The sequence below is a fragment of the Onychostruthus taczanowskii genome, unplaced genomic scaffold, assembly GCF_017590055.1.
Source record: "Onychostruthus taczanowskii isolate IOZ18803 unplaced genomic scaffold, ASM1759005v1 scaffold84, whole genome shotgun sequence".
NCBI classification, from domain to species: domain Eukaryota; kingdom Metazoa; phylum Chordata; class Aves; order Passeriformes; family Passeridae; genus Onychostruthus; species Onychostruthus taczanowskii.
The window spans coordinates 1,913,480-1,919,479 of record NW_024506332.1 but is presented as its reverse complement, the minus strand read 5'-3'; positions in this window follow the sequence as shown (position 1 = coordinate 1,919,479).

The following is a 6,000-nucleotide window of genomic DNA, read 5'->3' as shown; positions in this document are numbered from 1 at the left end:
ACAACAGAAGAAAGGAATGAATTTTTAATTTCTGGCCTCTAATCCTTTTCCAGGTGCTCCTCCACATCTGTGTTTTGGGTCAAATCATATGAATACGTGCACAGATTTCCAAAAGGTCCTTTTAAGAGAAAGGGAGAAAGGAAATAAATATTTGGGGCATTTCTGGTTCATCTGAAGAACACAAGAGCATCAAAGCAGTCAGGGATTGGAAGGAAAGCTCCAGAGTTGTTGATCCAGGTTCTCAAAGAGTGAAATCGGCAACAAAGGGAAGAAAAACCAGGGAACAAAACCTAAAGGGCAGCGTCCAGCTGAGCCCTGCCCCGGGCACGGGGGAACAGCTTCCCTCTGGAATTGTCCAGTTCGGACATTTATTCCCTTTCAGAACATGACCCCCATGGGACTGTGGGTGGAGCTGGGGTTCTGGGGCAGGGCTGGGTCCCTCTGAGCGGGGTGCCCTGCCCTGGGAGGGTCTGCAGAGCTCCAGGGCTGGACAGAACCTGAGGAAAGGCAGCAGGGGCTGAGCCCTCGCGGCCCTGGGGCTCCCTTGGGGTGTCGGGGCAGCTCCCCTGGAGCAGAGCAGCTCTCAGGAACCCCTGCAGCACCTGGGCCGTGCTGGGGGACACAGAGCCAGCCTGCTGCAGGAGCAGAGCAGCCCTGGGTGCTCGGAACAAACTCCCTGCTGCAGGCAGAGCGGGGCTGGTTTCCCCGACAACGGCAGCTCGCAGACTCTGCCGGCTCCCCAGTGCCATCCCTTGTTTTGTTTTTTCTAATGCCTGACATTTTGTCCAACGAAGAACAGGTTTCTGGAGGAGGACTGGCAGTCAGTGGAGATAGAACTGGAGGAGCATGTGCTGCTGAAAGCAGTGACAGCTTGCAGCCGGTATTTCTGTCTGCCCCGAAACCTGCGCCAGGAGCTTCCTGCCAGGCTGCGGGAGGTGCTGAGCTGCAGGAAAGGTTTGCACAGGTCTCAGGGTTTCCAAGTCTCAAGATTTCCAAGTCTCAGCCTGTTCCTGAGCTGGGCAGGCGGTGACATTGGTGATTTCAGAGCGGCAGGAGCAAGGACAGAGCTGGTGTTGCTGTTGTTTGCTGTTCAGATTTTCGCACCGCAGTCCTGGGCGCAGGAACAGCTCCACACTGGACCTGCCTTGGGGCTGTCGTGCTGCTCCCAGCCAAACACGAGGCTAAAAGAGCCCCCAAATCCTTGGGTGGGGTTTCCTGCATTTCCACAAAGCTCCCAAAGCCTCGTTTCTGTTCCTGTTTCTCCTGACTGTGCCCTGGCAGCCCCACGGGCTGAGGAGCACCTCGGTTATGGTGAAGGATGTGAGTGCAAAGAATGGACAAAATAATGGTGACATTTGGCTCAGTACCAGCTCCACCAGGCCCTCGCTCACAGTGACAGCTCTTTTTGGTTTGGTTTGAAGTCATAAATCATATTTGTATGGAATGGGTAAAAAAAAAGGTGAATTCTCCAGTTAGATCCTGATTTTGGGGGTAAATGCAATTTGTAGCTAAAGCAAGGTTACACAGCCGGCTCTGGACCCTGTGAAATTCCCAAATTGTGGAACAAAATCCAGGCCAGTGCTGGCAGGGCTGTGTGGGGTTTGTGGTTTCAGTCTGAAACCAAACCAAGCCAAAATGAAACTGTGCTGACTGCCTTCACCTTCAGCTCAGCCACAGAGAATGAAGTAACAAAAATAAATGTCTCAACTTGCTAAAATTGGGCTGGAAATTTCCTGTGTGTTATTTGGTTATTTAAATCCACCCCCAAAGACAGTTTTTTGACTAAGAAAGTTTGCAGACGTAGAAAATTAGAAAATTCCTCTGGCGTGTGCACACCCCCCAGTCTCAGAGAGAAGGGGTTTGTTCTGGAATTTTGGTAACAGTGCAGGCAGCAAAGCTCTGCAGCAAATGTACATTCATTAAGGGGCTGAATTTTTAAAACAAATTATTTGGAATACACATGATGTGAAATAATTATGAGATCTTCTAATTCCTCAAACATCTGAACAGGATAAGGCCAAATTTTCAGTTTTCCTGTAGCAGACATAAAGTGACAACGTGATAGGATTTTAAACCACTCTCGAAGTGAGAAACCTTTTAACCAGGACCAACCTCCAGTGGCTCGAAATATCCAACGTCATTTGTTGATTTTCACTAGGCAGTACATGAACATGACTGTTCCTAAATACAGAATAACATTTACCTCCTATGGCTCTGTGTCTCTCTCCCTCCTGCCCCGGCACTGACACAAGTGCAGGTTTGTTTGGGGCACCAAAAGATGGATTTTAAGTGGAGGAGGACAGGGAGGAGCTCGTTTTCCTCATCACCAGAGGGTTTTTAGCTTCTGCCACTGAAGTGGGGTGAGTTCCATCCCCACAAACCCTCCTGGCCCGGGCTCAGGGCCGGGCTGGCCGTGTGTCCCGGTGGGGCAGAGGGACTAAAGCCCCTTCCTGCTGCAGGGGAACTCGGGCTCCTCCAGCTCGGGCTCTGCCACCTCGGAGAGCTTGGAGTGTGTCCTGCCAATCTCCTCCAGGGCGCAGGCCAGCGAGTCCAGGTCCCCGTCGTGCTGGTGCCGCGCCTCCCACAGGTCCAGGATGACGGCGGAGGGGCTGCTCTGGGTGGCAAAGAAGGAGAGATTCCTGCAGGGAAAGGAGAGAAAGGGATCAGGAAGGAGGAGGGATTCCTGCAGGGAAAGGAGAGAAAAAGGGATCAGGGAGGAGGAGAGATTCCTGCAGGGAAGAGACGGAAAAAGGGGCGAGGAAGGAGGAGAGATTACTGCCGGGAAAGGAGAGAAAAAGGGATCAGGGAGGAGGAGAGATTCCTGCAGGGAAGAGACGGAAAAAGGGGCGAGGAAGGAGGAGAGATTACTGCCGGGAAAGGAGAGAAAAAGGGATCAGGGAGGAGGAGAGATTCCTGCAGGGAAGAGACGGAAAAAGGGGCGAGGAAGGAGGAGAGATTCCTGCAGGGAAGAGACGGAAAAAGGGGTGAGGAAGGAGGAGAGATTCCTGCAGAGAAAGGAGAGCAAAATGGATGAGGAGAAGGAGAGATTCCTGCAGGGAAAGGAGAGAAAAAGGGATCAGGAAGGAGGAGAGATTCCTGCATGGAAAGGAGAGAAAAAGGGGTGAGGAAGAAGGAGAGATTCTTGTAAGGAAAGGAGAAAAAGGGGTGAGGAAGGAGAGATTCCTGCAGGGAAAGGAGGGAGAAAAGGATGAGGAAGAAAGAGAGATTCCTGCAGGGAAGGGAGGGAAAAGGGGATGAGGAGCAGCCTGGGTTGCAGCTGTGCCCTGTGCCCAGCACCATCCACGTGTTTGGAAAATAAAAACCCTCCAGCAGAGCTGGGGATGAGCTGAGGAGCCCCCGGGGGTGGTGGTTCCTCACGTGGCACCTGCCCAGCTGGCACAGGGACAGTGACCACGAGCCCAGGGTGTCCCCAGGTCCAGCAGTTCTGCCCCTGGGATGGGCAAACAAATCCCTTCTGGGAAGCATCACTAGGAAATACAGCAGGGATGTGACAGGGAGAGGAATTTACAGCAGGTGACGCTTGGGTTGTACAAAGACACAACACCTTTTAACTGTGATTTTCTATTTTGTTAATGTTGCTGGTTTTAGGACCCTGCAGTGGTGATTTGCACAGAATTTAGTAAAACAAAGTGTTTATCCAAAAGTCTTTTTCCTTTGGCTTATTGAGGCTCCCACACAAAGCAGGAAGCCAATGGAAAGTTACTTGCTCAGGAAAATGAAAATCTATTAAAGCAGATTCTTTGGTGATGTAAAATCAGAATGGCTCTTTCCCCTGAATAGAGCCAGGGCAGCCACGTGGAATCTACAGGGGGGAAATTCACATTTCTCCTTCTTTTACTTTCTAGTTCGGGAAAATTGTTTTTCAATTATCATAATTTATACAACAGAAGAAAGGAATGAATTTTTAATTTCTGGCCTCTAATCCTTTTCCAGGTGCTCCTCCACATCTGTGTTTTGGGTCAAATCATATGAATACGTGCACAGATTTCCAAAAGGTCCTTTTAAGAGAAAGGGAGAAAGGAAATAAATATTTGGGGCATTTCTGGTTCATCTGAAGAACACAAGAGCATCAAAGCAGTCAGGGATTGGAAGGAAAGCTCCAGAGTTGTTGATCCAGGTTCTCAAAGAGTGAAATCGGCAACAAAGGGAAGAAAAACCAGGGAACAAAACCTAAAGGGCAGCGTCCAGCTGAGCCCTGCCCCGGGCACGGGGGAACAGCTTCCCTCTGGAATTGTCCAGTTCGGACATTTATTCCCTTTCAGGACATGACCCCCATGGGACTGTGGGTGGAGCTGGGGTTCTGGGGCAGGGCTGGGTCCCTCTGAGCGGGGTGCCCTGCCCTGGGAGGGTCTGCAGAGCTCCAGGGCTGGACAGAACCTGAGGAAAGGCAGCAGGGGCTGAGCCCTCGCGGCCCTGGGGCTCCCTTGGGGTGTCGGGGCAGCTCCCCTGGAGCAGAGCAGCTCTCAGGAACCCCTGCAGCACCTGGGCCGTGCTGGGGGACACAGAGCCAGCCTGCTGCAGGAGCAGAGCAGCCCTGGGTGCTCGGAACAAACTCCCTGCTGCAGGCAGAGCGGGGCTGGTTTCCCCGACAACGGCAGCTCGCAGACTCTGCCGGCTCCCCAGTGCCATCCCTTGTTTTGTTTTTTCTAATGCCTGACATTTTGTCCAACGAAGAACAGGTTTCTGGAGGAGGACTGGCAGTCAGTGGAGATAGAACTGGAGGAGCATGTGCTGCTGAAAGCAGTGACAGCTTGCAGCCGGTATTTCTGTCTGCCCCGAAACCTGCGCCAGGAGCTTCCTGCCAGGCTGCGGGAGGTGCTGAGCTGCAGGAAAGGTTTGCACAGGTCTCAGGGTTTCCAAGTCTCAAGATTTCCAAGTCTCAGCCTGTTCCTGAGCTGGGCAGGCGGTGACATTGGTGATTTCAGAGCGGCAGGAGCAAGGACAGAGCTGGTGTTGCTGTTGTTTGCTGTTCAGATTTTCGCACCGCAGTCCTGGGCGCAGGAACAGCTCCACACTGGACCTGCCTTGGGGCTGTCGTGCTGCTCCCAGCCAAACACGAGGCTAAAAGAGCCCCCAAATCCTTGGGTGGGGTTTCCTGCATTTCCACAAAGCTCCCAAAGCCTCGTTTCTGTTCCTGTTTCTCCTGACTGTGCCCTGGCAGCCCCACGGGCTGAGGAGCACCTCGGTTATGGTGAAGGATGTGAGTGCAAAGAATGGACAAAATAATGGTGACATTTGGCTCAGTACCAGCTCCACCAGGCCCTCGCTCACAGTGACAGCTCTTTTTGGTTTGGTTTGAAGTCATAAATCATATTTGTATGGAATGGGTAAAAAAAAAGGTGAATTCTCCAGTTAGATCCTGATTTTGGGGGTAAATGCAATTTGTAGCTAAAGCAAGGTTACACAGCCGGCTCTGGACCCTGTGAAATTCCCAAATTGTGGAACAAAATCCAGGCCAGTGCTGGCAGGGCTGTGTGGGGTTTGTGGTTTCAGTCTGAAACCAAACCAAGCCAAAATGAAACTGTGCTGACTGCCTTCACCTTCAGCTCAGCCACAGAGAATGAAGTAACAAAAATAAATGTCTCAACTTGCTAAAATTGGGCTGGAAATTTCCTGTGTGTTATTTGGTTATTTAAATCCACCCCCAAAGACAGTTTTTTGACTAAGAAAGTTTGCAGACGTAGAAAATTAGAAAATTCCTCTGGCGTGTGCACACCCCCCAGTCTCAGAGAGAAGGGGTTTGTTCTGGAATTTTGGTAACAGTGCAGGCAGCAAAGCTCTGCAGCAAATGTACATTCATTAAGGGGCTGAATTTTTAAAACAAATTATTTGGAATACACATGATGTGAAATAATTATGAGATCTTCTAATTCCTCAAACATCTGAACAGGATAAGGCCAAATTTTCAGTTTTCCTGTAGCAGACATAAAGTGACAACGTGATAGGATTTTAAACCACTCTCGAAGTGAGAAACCTTTT